This window comes from Myotis nattereri (genome assembly GCF_964212035.1).
Source record: "Myotis nattereri genome assembly, chromosome: 6".
NCBI lineage: Eukaryota > Metazoa > Chordata > Mammalia > Chiroptera > Vespertilionidae > Myotis > Myotis nattereri.
In genome coordinates, this window is record NC_138081.1 from 94,544,750 (window position 1) to 94,558,344 (window position 13,595).

The window sequence follows — 13,595 nt, forward strand, 5'->3', positions numbered from 1 at the left end:
AATTTGTCTCTATTACATATTAAAATATTATACTAAGAACCCAACAAAAATTCTGAATATCATCTGACATCATGAGATAGTAAGACAGTTTCCTCCCATTTTCTGGAAACTATTAGATGTGCTTCTGGAGAAATTATCATTCACACTATGGACTTCAAGTGACCTACTCAAAATCTAAGTGCTTTTCATAGGAACTGCCAGTTTCTACAGCCACCCAGTCCCCACCCTGTAACTGCATCACTGATTTTTTTAAATCTCGCAGGAGGACTTTACATTTAGAAGAATTAAGTTTTCTCGTCTTACTCACACCCATTATTTCAATATATCACGTTTTTATGTCTCCTGATTCTGTCTTCTCGCACACTATATTTATCCTGCATAGATTTGCTGGTCAGACTTTCCATCTCTTCGTTTAAATTATTAATATATTAATTCAGTGGAATAGAACCTAGAGTTGAGCCCTGTAACAGGCTCTGGGTTAGTTCTCCTGGTTGGTGCTAGCTCATTAATCTGAACTCGTTGGTCATTCAATTAAAGTGAATTTCCTCAACTAGTATTCTTGGCAGGCACTGCTCTAGGGTCAGCCCCAGGCAATACCTACTTTAAGAAAAAGAGGGATGACGTATGCAAAATACCCTGGATCCACTATTTTGCTATCTCCTTTGCTTTTTGTCCATGGCTCCCCAGGCGGGCTTTGCCTCAATAGGCCCTATTTGGTCCCCTAGCATCCCCTACAGCCTGATGTCCCTCCCTCCTGTCCCTGTCATCAACTTCCCCCTGAGCTTGGATGCTCCTGGCTCCCCATCCCAATGAACCAACTTGCCCGCCGTAGACTTCAGTTCCTGCTTGAACACTCACCCCTGAAACCAGCTGACTACTCTGTTATTCCCTTTGCCCTCTTATGGTGTCTCTTGACCCTGAGGCCCACCTCACACAGCTTCATCTTGTCTACACAAATATTAAAAAAGCTTTGTCAAAGTCCTTAATGAAACTGAGATCTACCATTTCTATAGCATTCCACTATCTATTGGCCACCTTATCACAAAAGGAAAAGTATGTGTCCATAGAGTAAACTCCTGTGTGGACTTAGCTCCCTCTTCTTGGAAACTATCCCTCTCCCTCACACACCGTCCTCATAGTTTTCACATAGTCCATGTGATTCCACGCCCAGCCTCAGCCCCTTAGTCCAGGTGGACAACTGCCCCAAGCTGAGACAAACACATTTCTTCTATAGGAACTAGAGGGAGAAGCTCATTTCTCTTAGTTGGACTCAAGGTGTAGTGCTTGGGAACGGGGGGGGGGGGGGGGGCACATTTATAGTCTTGTGGGCGGTGGGGAAGCCCCTGCTGGTGGCGGAACAGAAGACAGAAGTAGAAGATGGAGGGCACAGAGCCAACGGGCCAAGCGAATCCCAAAAGTCCAAGACTCTGGTCCCTGTTTCCCTTGAGACGAGCCTCATTCTTCTCTTTTGGTTTCATGAGTCAGTCAAAAACCTTCCAACAAATTCCCTTTTTGCCTAAGCTTGTTTGAGTTTAGTTTTTGTCATTTGTCACCAAAGAGCCCTAAGTGATACAGAGAAGGCACTAACCCCACCCCCGGAGCCGCCAGTGCCCCAGCTCATACAATCCCACCAAGAGCTTCTTGGCCTAAAAAAGAAAGATAAGTAAATGAGCGTATCTCACCTCACCTTCCCTACAGGAGGTGAACCGGGGCCATTGATAACAACAGATAAGCAAAATCTTACATTCTTTCATTTTCTCAAACATGTACCAACAAGAAAAACAATGCCCTTTTTTCCTTTTGCTTTCTTGATGTCCTGTTTATAGGAAAGAAAAGTCCCTCTACCAGGCCACCATCCGGATCAAGGCAGGGGTGAGGGGGGTGGGGGACCTGAAACACCAAGAGAGCTGGGGTGTCCGCCTGCTTCGGTTGCTTCCAGCTGAGCAGTGAAGGCTTTTCCAGCTGAACAGCCCGCTTCACAACACAATGTCCCCTCATCCTGTTCACCAGCCAGGCAGGTCCCCCCCACAGACCTGAGACGCCCACTTTTTGTTATGCTTCCTGGTTAAGTCAAAACAACTTCCAAAAGGCAGGTAGGGGAGCAACGGAATAAGCTCTAAGGCCAATGAGGTTCACAAACACAGACGACAGCTAAATACAGAAGGGTCCCTCCGCTCGAGGGTAACGAAGGGTGCTCAGAATCTGCTCTGGAGACCTCAGTGTCACCGGGGAGCCACTGGCCTTCCAGGCCAGAGGGAGGGGACTGTGCCTCCAGATCGGCCTGGGCATTGCTAAGCAACATGAGCAGGTGCCCGCGGCCCAGAGACTGCAGCCCGGAGACCACGGCGATACTCCCTGCAATGTTCTTGAGGACCTGCCAGGAGAGAAAGCCACAGCTTGGATTCTATGGACCTGGAGCAGATGTGTAGCGTAAATTCCTTACGGTCACCATCCCTGTTTGGTTTATTGTTCTTTCCTCCTGGTATCTTCTAGAATCAGGACCAGCTAAATAATCTGTGGGGGTCCGTGTTCAAAATTTCTCAAGAATTTCAAGACGCGAACAGCAAAGCATGAAGGCACGCACACGGGTTGCGCATCACGAAGCCGTCCTTGTCCATGACACCTTGGCCATGACTTATGTAGAACAGATGCTTGTTAATGAGCCAATGACTTGATTAACTGGGGCCAGAATCCGAAGGAAGGAGGAGAGAGAGGGGACACCCCTGCTTCAAGCAAGCAACCCACTTTTATCTTCCGGCTTCTGCTTGAAACTCTCGGGAGAAAGGGGTCTGCCGTTAAAGTTGGAGAGACACTGCCCTATGGAAGGCCCATTGTAGAATCTGGAGCACAGTGTCACTTTAACCAGGTTCTTACTAAATCAGTTCGGGTGTGGACTGGACAAAGCCATGAAGACATGGGATCAGGGAAAACCCCTAATGCGGCATATGAATTTTAAGTTTCTTTTACAGCCTGCTGTTCACTCACAAAGAACCTGTGAGTCCAGCTGGCTCTGCCCACCCTCTGCGCTAAGCCACCTCTGACCATGTCACTTCATGCTCCTCACCAACTGTTGCGTTTTACCTGTGGTCTCAGATCCTATTATTAGCACCTCCTATGGAAGTACCTGCTGTGGGGCTGTTACAGCAAAGGATCGGATCTCTGGGGAAGCAGGGAAGCACTCGCCAGAGGCCTGTAGGCACCTTGACCGGCGCTTTAGAAGCCCTGGGTGGGAACGCTTACCAAGCAGTTTCTGAGAAATGAGTGCAAATTGCAGGAAACAGTGTGTAAATTAAAGGAACTGCCTGCTATAATGAGCCGCACAGGAAATGGAACGGGCCTGGAAAACAAAAGTGTAATTTATGAGGAAATATCAGTGGGAATAATGTAAATAATGGGCTGTTCGCAGAGGTTTCTATTACTTGTGGAACTCAGGTGGTCATTAGGCAAGGAAGTGCTTATCCAAATCCAGAAAGCTGCTCTGAAGACAGGGCTTCAGAATGTCATACCGCCTTCGGGAAAGACCCTTAATGGTGTGATGGTTGGAAGCTACCTAATGGACCAGCGGCGTGTCCTTGCTCCTCCCACTGCGCCAGCGACACCTGTAACATGTGAAGGAAAGCTCTCTGCACTGTGCTTCCTGCTGCTGGTGAACTTCACTCGGGGCTGGCCCGCCTCCGCGTCTCCCTCTGAAGTGGTCAGATCCTGCCAACACGGGCTCGCTGAGGTCCTCCCTCTGAATACAGTTGTTATGGGTGTTCTCCTACGCCTCTCCGTGAGTCAGTTTAGCCAACTCATCCTCTGCAGCCTCACTTTTCTCGCTTTTGGAGCAGCTAGCCTCGCAACACGAAAAGAAAATTACACGGAAATGCAATGAGCTCAGGGTCTCTGCAGAAACGGACACACAGCCCTCTCGGCAATGATTAGCCCTCTCACGGGAGCCCATGCTCAGACACGGACCTCTTCTGATCACAGAAAAACAACTTGTATTTTTAGTGCATTTTTTTTGCTATAAAAACCTGGCTGATAGCCTGATAACCCTAACTCCACCCCATCGCGAAGGGATTGAGGGGGTGACCCAGAATAGTGGTGGTGGCGAAATGCAAACTCTCTCTATACCAGTGTTTCTGGAGTTCCTCAGGTCCAGAGTCCAAAGCACTGAAAACTGAACAAGTGCTTAGATGTAGCCAAAAACAACCTGAACAGCAGGTGTATCTGCACCTCTGTTTCTTCCACCTGCTGTCCCTTGGACCGAGAAGGCCTGCTAATTCGCGCAGCTCCAGCTCCTGCCTGGCCCTCCAGCTCCTATTGCTCTTCTATCTCCCGGGGATGGGGGCTTTGGTCACACACTCCCGGACGGTGCAGGGCCTGCTCCTAGGGGTCTCCCACCGGCTCCAGTCCACCAGCCGGCCCCGCTCTCAGGTGGGAGAGTGGCTGCAGACCCCCGTGTCTCGCTCCATACAGAGCTGCCTTCTCTGCTCCCGCCTCCGCAGGGCAGCCTAAGGGCCAAGAAAAGAATCTGCCTCCCCCAGACGCTGTAACTCTAAACACCTAAAACCAACACTTTTACACACTGAACAACTCAAAATAAGAGCCCGGAACAGCACATTCTAGAACATTCTTTATTGCTGAGTCAACAAATGGTCAAAGGTTAAAAATTCAGTTGAGCAGAACTTTCTGGTCTTGTCCATGGGTGTTTTACGACCGTGCAGGGGACGGGTGACTGGCTCCCTGGTATTTGCAGGCTGCAAAGGCAGCAGTGGTGACATTATTTCTACACAAAGGAAGAGAGACTAGCCCCGTCCTTGTTCTTCTCTCCGGCCAGCACAGGTATCCTTCTTTATAATTACTGGGGCGATTGCTATTACGGCCATCATTCTCACTATTTACTATTATGGGTATTTAGAGGCTCATAAAAATGTGAGCTTCCTCGATGCTTAAGCAGCACGCGAGATAAATCAGAGGCGCGGAGTGTTGGCTGACACCGGATGAAACCTGACTGGCAACAGCTGGATTGCTCTCTTGACTAAATATTTACAAAAGGCATGATTATATTGCTGAGCGAACACTGTGCGAATATAACAATTTATCAATCATCTTGTTTAACACCAATCCCCACAGGAAGGGCTACATTCCCACTTAACAGTAAGAAGCTACTGTATGATAATTAAGTTTCTTATTTTCTCTTAAGGTTATTTCAGACATGTATGCCCTTGTTACTTTTACAAGAGCACATGCTACACAGAGACCAAACAAATGCTTTATAGGCAAAAAAAAAAGGGGGGGGGGGCGGTGGAGAACCATGTTAACTCTAAATCTTAGCGCACACCGAGTCCTCTGGGGTTAGTGTGGAGAAGGGTGGGCGTGTTAAGGCAGATTCCAGGGATCTGGTTGCCGATGGTGCTGCTAATCTGGAGAGTATGGGGAAAATGAAAGGAAAAGCAAGGGGCATAGGGTAACCCATAATTACGAAACCATATATATATACACACATCTATATATATTAGAGGCCCGGTGCATGAATTTGTGCAGGGGTAGGGTCAGGTCAGGCCAGGCCGGCTGGGGGGAGGGGCCGCAGGTGGTTGGCAGGCCAGCCCCACCTCCTGGTTGAACGCCCAGTTGAACTCCCAGTGGAGAGGACAATTTGCATATTAGCCTTTTATTATATAGGATATATAAAATCGCCAAAAAATACTATCTTGAATGCATAGTTGAATGATAAAACCACTCTAAAATGCAAGGAAGTGACTAGGTAAACAGTCGGGTAGTGGCTACTTTTGAAGGGACAGAGCAGTGATGGGGACAAGGCACATGAACCCCTTGGGAGTGTCTGGTAAAGTTCTATTTCTTAACTTGTACAGCATTTATAAGGGTGTTTGTTCACCCTACGAAACTCATATTTGTTGGGGTGGTTGGTTTTCTGGATCTGTGTTTTATTTACAACAACCAAGGTTAAAAGAAAACACAAGTCTCTGCAGAAAGGTACAAATGCTATTACTGTGTAAAGAATGTGAACCTCTGAATTAGGTCCTGATTTGCCACCCACAATAAAAGAAAAAAACAAAAAGAAAAAACTGTGGGATTGCCACTCTGAGCCTCAATTTCTGCTTTGAGAAAAGGTAATAATAGAAACTAAAAGTTTTGTCAATTGAATAGGGATTCAATAAATATGGTTGTTTTTTTCTTCTTTCTTTCTCCTTGTTAAATATTTGCTGGAATGATCACCATGACTGAAACCATGTAGAGTTAGTGAAAAATTTAGGAAAATAAACTAAATTTCTGTTTAGAGCCCAAGCAGCTAGAGCGGGCGGGCGGCAAGGCGAGGTGAGAGCCGCACAGGCCCTCTGTGGCCGCCTCAGCACGTCGGACTTGGATGAGTTCCAGCGGCAGCTCAAGGGGAATAAGCAAGCGCGAGACAAGGAGAACCGGCACCGGAAGCGCAGCCACAGCCGCTCACCCAAGTGCCGCAACCGGAGCCACAACAGGGACCAGCGGAGCGCATCTCGGGCCAGGCAGGTGGCGAAGCAAAGCTTGGACCAGGGGCGTTACAGAGGAGGATGGATTGGCCCGGCTTTGAGCACATCACCCCCCTGCAGTGCAAGGCCATGCAAACTGCTGGGCAGATTCCAGCCACCGCCTCCTCCCCACCATGACCCCAGACGGTCTGGCTGCCGGGAGCCAGATGACCAGACAGGCCCAGCGCCTCTACGTGGGCAACATCCCCTTTGGCATCACTGAGACGGCCATGGTGGACTTCAACGCCCAGATGCACCTGGGGGGGAGGGGGGCTGACACAGGCCCCAGGCCACCCGGTCCTGGCCATGCAGATCAACCAGGACAAGAACTTCGCCTTCCTGGAGTTCCCCTCAGTGGACGAGACCACCCAGGCCGTGGCCTTGACGGCATCACCTTCCAGGGCCAGTCACTGAAGATCCACAGGCCTCACAACTACCAGCCCCTGCCCGGTCTGTCGGAGAACCCTCTGTCTGTGGGCCTGGGGTCGTGTCCACTGTGGTCCCAGACTCTGCCCACAAGCTGTTCGTCGGGGGCTTTGCCCCCTGCTCTGAGCAGGACCATGGGAAAGAGATGCCGTCCTCACTCAGGCCTCTCCAGGACTTCAACCTGGTCCAGGACAGCGCCACCGGGCTCCCCAAGGGCTACGCCTTCTGTGAGCTCATGGACATCAGCGTCATGGACCAGGCCATTGGGGGGCTGGACGGGATGCAGCTGGGGGACAGGAAACTGCAGGTCCAGAGGGCGAGTGTGGGAGCCAAGACTGCGGCGCTACAGAGCCGGGCCTGCTGAGCTGCCAAGTGCAGATGGGCCACCCCACGGAGGTCCTGTGCCTCCTGAACATGGTGCTGCCGAGCAGCTGCTGGACGACAAGGAGGACGAGGAGATCGTGGAGGACGTGCGGGATGAGGTGCCCGCCCCGTGGGTTGCGTGGAGGTGCCTGGCTGCGGGAAGGTCTTTGTGGAGTTCACTTCCGTGTCTGACTGCCAGAGAGCCATGCAGGGCCTGACAGGTCGGAAGTTCGCCAACCGAGCAGTTGTCACAAAATACTGTGAGCCCGACTCCTACCACTGCCAAGACTCTGGTAGAGGTGAGGGGGGTGGGCTGGTTGGGGGCTCCTCCCCCACGCCCCCTCCCGCTTTCCCCCTCCAAAGAGGGGCAGCAACTGGAATGGCAACAATTAAGGGGGAGGGGGGTGGGGTTGGACAGAATGGGGACTGGGGAAGTGTGCACACGGCCCACACAGACACGCACCCACAGACAGAGGGAAGGGGCCTGGATGGGGAGGGGTGCACAGCAGGGTGGGGTAGGACCCCACAGCCCCTCCCCAAACAGCCTCTCCTCCCTTACACCCCACCCCCGCCCTCCCCTTTTCCACTGTAGGGACAGCGTGTTTCTATTTTATGGCCAAACTATTTTGAATGTTGTTGTCCGGCCCATTCCCTGCCCTCTCCCTCCCCAGGTCCGCAGCTCCAGCCCTTTGGCCTCTAGTCCTCCCCTTGATTTCTTAACATAGTTGGTTCTTTCCTCTCTAGTACCCCCGGCCCCTCCTACTCTGCGGCAGTTTCATATTTGCTAAGACGAATTTGCTCATTAAACATTTTGTTGTTATTTTTAAAAATAAAGAAGATTAAAAATAAGTAAATTTCTGTTTATAAGCCACCCAGTCTATGGCACTTTGTTTTAGCTGCCCAACTTGACTAAGTCCGTGGGTATTAAGAGACTTCTAATCCCAAGTGTGATGTTTTTTTAAAGTCTGTTAACTACCAGAACATAGATTCTGTAAATTGCCAGTAGGCCATCAAACCCCTGCCAGGGAAAATAGCAAGATGTTCCCATATTAGAACTGCGTTGTACACTCTGGGATCACTCCAGACCGCAGCACTGACACGTTAAGGAGAAGTCCTTATGACGCACACATATGCTGACTACACCAGAGATGGAGCGTGAATATACCAAGATCCTAAAACCCCCAGGCTACAAGATAGCACGGCTCACGGGTCCCGCAATAATATTTACTCATGTTTACATTGCTGCAAGTTTAAATGAATGCTCTTCCTCCCTGGCTTTTCCTTTTAGACATTCATTTTTTAATATAACTCTCTTCCAGGAAATTCTTGTATCTTATAAATGATCAATGAATAAACTTGATACTTAGGGTGAGAATAAAGGAATTGGGACCCAAAGTTGACCTCTTAGATACTAATAGCAAGAGGAAATCCAACCACATGAGATAAGGTGATTAGAAAAAGCCAGACCTGTTGAATTAATTCAATTGATTATATGTAATAATAACACTTAGCTCTCACTGCATACCAGGCACTATGTTATGTGCTAATTTGTGTTCCCTCCTTTACTTTTCACCAACACTCCTTGGAGTGGTGTTGCAGGCCCCATGTTATTGACGGGGAACTTACTCCAGAAGATGAGTAGTTTGTCCAAGGTCAAGCCATTAGACTCAAACCCATGCACTCTGACACCAAAGCCCCATGCTCTGTACCCTCTGGTGTCACTACTAAAGAAACAATGGAATACTCCTCAGCCACAACAAAAGATGAAATGTTGCCATTGCAACAACATGGATGGATCTTGAGAATATCATGCTAACCAAATTAAGTCAAACAGAAAAGATGTAGAACCATATGATTTCACTCATAGGTGGGATTTAAAACTAAAAACAACAAATGAACAAACAAGAAAAGCAAACAAAACTCATAGACATGGGTAACAGAATGGTGGTTACCAGAGGGAAGGGGTGAGTAAAGGGTAAAGGGGGTCAAACACAGGTAACAGAAGATGATTTAACTTCGGTTGGTGGGTATGCAATGCAATATACAGATCATGTAGCTTAAAACCTATGTAATCTTATTAACCAGCTGGAGGCCTGGTGCATGAAATTCTTGCACAGGTAGGGTTCCTAGGCCTGGCCAGCAATCAGGGACTTCTGGCTGCTGGCCGGGGCCTTCCTTCATTCCACGCCGCCCCTGGTGGTCAGCGCACGTCATAGCAAGTGGTCAAACTCCCAAAGGGACAATTTACATATTAGCCTTTTATTATAGGGGATGTACCCCAATAGATTTAGTAAAGATATTTAACACACACACTCCCCAAATAAAGAAACCTGACTCACCGTCAACTCAGATTGTTATTCTATTTCTTCTTGATTTGTTTCCAAGGACAAAGAATGCGATTTAGATGCTCGTACAACAGAAGCATCTGAACCTGAATGGACCCAGCCAACCGCCCCAAATCCTACTGAGACATTGAGCTGGTGCAGCCTCAGATGGCATCTGCCTGCCAGGCCACTAGCTGTACCTAACACACTAGCTGTGACCTGGACAAGTGGCTTCACCTCCCTGAGCTGTTTTCTCATTGGTAAAACAGGAATCTAAAATATCCCACTGCACAATGGTTTCTGGGAAGAATAAATAAGATCATGCATACATAACAGCCTAACGGGCTCAAAGTTCATCTCCCTTGTCCTATGTCCCCCACCATCAGGTACTACAAGCTGCATCTGCCCCAGATTGGGGTGCTGTCTGAGTATTATGTTTTGTTTGGTTTCTCTCCTTCTAAAGCATCCACACATCACCCCAAGGTCATCATTTCTACGAATATTTATCCCTCCAGCATTTTCCAAACTGGTACAAAACCCCCAATAGAATCTATCCTAGAAATAGTCTCGCTCCCCAGATGAGTCGTGGTCACGAGAAGACACAGACAGCTATAGACAGACTTGTCCAAATGCCATCTGGAGAGTGTGCCTTTGAACAAAATATCTGAGCGAATTCAAAAAGAGTCCCTGCCTCCGTAGTGGGATGGAAGCGAGGAGAACACCAGCCACACAGACGTCTCCCTTGGCGTCCTTCCTGTCTAGGCTGAGCAGTGAAGAGGATTGAAGAGACCAGCAGGTCTTTGTTCTGCACGTGGCGCCCAGCTGTGGAGGAGCAGATGAGGCTGAGAAGGTCCTCCCCGCCCTGCCCCCCGCCCCCCGGGTCCTACCTGGTGTGGCTGGCGATTGCCGACACCTCACTGATCACTGGGTGTCCTCAGATTTCACCAAGCTGGGGGTGGAGGGGGGATGTTAAGTGCTCTTTAAGGTTTCTCTGTTTTACCAAAAGCCATTGCAGGAGGTTATTAACTTCAAAGGAAAACTAAACTTCTCCTCACCCTTCTTTTCCCTGAAACCTCAGATAGGCCCGCCCGGGGACTGTCTATGTCACCCAGAGCCCCAGGGGTGCGGTCAAGACCTCTGCTCCTCCCGGGGGGCCAATGACTTTCCAACCCGCTCTAGACAAGAACCGGGCTTTGTCACCCCAAAGGCATATGGTTTCCTGCGTGAAAATGTAACTGCTCTGCAGGCCGCTTACAGGTGAAGGACTGGAATTTACAAAACAAACCAAAGCAGAACTTAACGAACTAGACTGCTAACGTTTCGGTCTCTCTGATCTTCAAACTGCCAAACTTTATCTTAACGAAAAGATTCTGAACCCGGACAAAACTTCCAATGAAATTCTTACTACCTGTAACCCATAAAGTATAAGTTAAAACGGTTAGATGACAATACATTGTTATAGTTCCTAAACAGATTTCACTGAGGAAAGGTGAAATTTTCCCTTCCTCTATTTGTGTGTGTGTAAATGTAAATAATGTTACTTTAAAATAATACATCTACCATCAAAGTATTGATTTGGAGATTCTTCTTCCCTTAAAGGGGGATCCAGTCTTTGCCCATCAGATTTCACTTCTAAGCAACTGTGACCAAGGTACACCAATCTCCCTCCTGTCGCTCTAGCTCTGGTCTAACCTCACCATCTTCATCACACCTTCAATCTCTCTCCAAGGTGCTTGGGCTTGCTGTTTCCATAGATACCGTCTTAGGATGGCCTTGGCTGCATTGCTAGGGCTCTTCTCCATCCCCCACCCCATTTTGGGCCCCCCTCCCCCAAGGGTGTTACTAGTCTCCTCACTCTGCTGACCTGGCAGAAAGGGAGGGGGCTCCCGTCCTCCGGGGCCTGTCCTGGAAAACTCCACCTTCGGAGGGTGGTAGTGTGGGGCATGGCGCACCGCACAATGAATTGGCAGAGAGGCAAACCCAGGAGGGGTATGACTGTGATAAGGCCTCGAGCAGTCCTTCCAGCTGGCCCGACAGCAGCAGGAGCCCCCTGACCATGGTGGCTGCATGACTGGAGAGAGGACCTGACACTAGGTCTCTGGGGTCCCTTTGTTGTCCTCCCAGGGTGTAGGTGTAAGGAGGTGCATGTCGGACTCGAGTTCCCACTCACAGTGGGGCCTCAATGACTCCCGGCCTTCCTGTCCCCTCGCATCCCAGCAGCACGCAGGCCCCTGCTGAGGTGCTTCTGCCACCTGCTGCACCTGCATCTCACTCTCTAACCTGCACTTTCCCATTAGCGCGTTTTCCCAGCTCCGCCAGAGGGAAGGGTGTTTGAATCCTGCTTTGACCTTGACGGGAATGGTCAGCTCCTGCCTGAAGTCTGAGCACACCACGGTGCGTGCCCTGTCAGACCACTAGACATCTCCGGGTGCTCCAGCGTGGGGCTACCCAGATTCTATAAAACAAGCCAACAAGATGCTGAATTACAGCGCAAGCCACCCCACCTCCCTGCTCCCTGACACCTCTATGCTATCTATTAATGAGCTGTGTCCAATTGCAAATTCAAAACCAAATGCATTCGTTAACAATCTAAAAATAGATTCTTCCCTACATGATTTCAAAGCCTTCAGGCGTTCCTTCAGTGTTGATTATTGTGGTTTTGCTATACCCGAGATGTAAACATCAGACATAGAAACAAGAAAAATCATCTTTTAAGGTTAATAGCTTTGAACAATTAGTATAAATAATCACTCTTTGATATTTTCTGCTATATTAATTCCAAAACTGAGAATACTATTTCGCTGAGCCAGAGGCTAAGCTGACTAGGAATTCTTTTTCATCCTCGTTTAATCCAAAGAAGTGAATCTGTAATATTAACCGTGTCATTTGCCATCTTAGACCAATGGTCCCATAGCCATTTTGCCTTGGTTGGCACTGACATTCAATAGTCACATCTCCAGGAAGCTAAGGAGTCCAGGCATGCTCTACCATCAGACCAAGAATAGCCTTCCCTTCCTCCAACTGTGTAAAAGACACTCAGGAAGCGTTTGCTGGGCACACAGGTAGAGCAGGACAACGTTTCAGGTGCTTTAAGAAACAATGTGCCCAGCCAGTGTGGCTCAGTGGTTGAGCATTGACCTATGAACCAGGAGGTCACAGTTCGATTCCCAGTCAGGTCACATGCCCGGGTTGTGGGCTCAATCCCCAGTGTGGGGCACGCAAAGATCCTAGCAAGATGCTTTTCATTCACTAATGCTGCGGCACAGCAAGTCACACCTGGGAACCTCAGAGAGAGAACGCACCTTCCACAGGCCCAGTGTACGGGAGCTGGGAGCATGATTTCGGCACGAGAAGCACTTGGCTCCGAGTGATTAAAGGAAAAAATGGTTACAAAACAGTTCAGCTTCCGAGCTGCCTCCCAGCCTGGCCGTGCTTTATTGGATCTCACTGCAACTGTGGGCGGCGACTCCAGGAGAAAGTCTCCTGAAAGACATGGGAAACCACATTAGACTGGAACGGACTGAAGCCTTCTCCTCTATGGAGAACTCTCCGGCTGATACACAAAATCTGTAGTAGTGAATCCAGTTCTTGGAGCACTGGGTTTTGGAATGGAAGTAGGAAAGGAGGATCAAGGGACCTATCCAATGAATAAGAATAATCTAGCAAGAGAGAGAGAGAGAGAGAGAGAGAGAATTTAAAAAGGGAGGAAGGAAGCAAAACTTTAGAAACAGTAGAAAGGTCAGTGGCTGCCAGGGGCGGAGGAAGGACGGGAGGGAGGACGAGGCAGAGCGCCCGGGGAGCCACTCTGACACTGTCTTGGTGGGTGTGTGACATTCTAGTTTTGCCAAAACCCACAGAACTGTACACCACAAAGAGGGGACCTAGTTACACTCTGGGCTGCAGTTAATAAAAATGTATCCGTATCGGTTCATTAATTGTAAGAAAGGTACCACCTTAATGCAAGATGTGA

The 13,595-nt window shown here is 49.1% G+C and overlaps 1 pseudogene across 1 annotated transcript; it reads left to right on the plus strand.

Annotated features, from left to right (window-relative positions):
- The first annotated feature begins 6,223 nt into the window (after positions 1-6,223).
- LOC308520879 (splicing factor U2AF 65 kDa subunit-like) lies at positions 6,224-8,001 on the plus strand (annotated as a pseudogene). Its single transcript has 3 exons — positions 6,224-6,237; positions 6,357-7,600; positions 7,973-8,001. The product of its transcript is annotated as a splicing factor U2AF 65 kDa subunit-like (transcript).
- Positions 8,002-13,595: the final 5,594 nt, after the last annotated feature.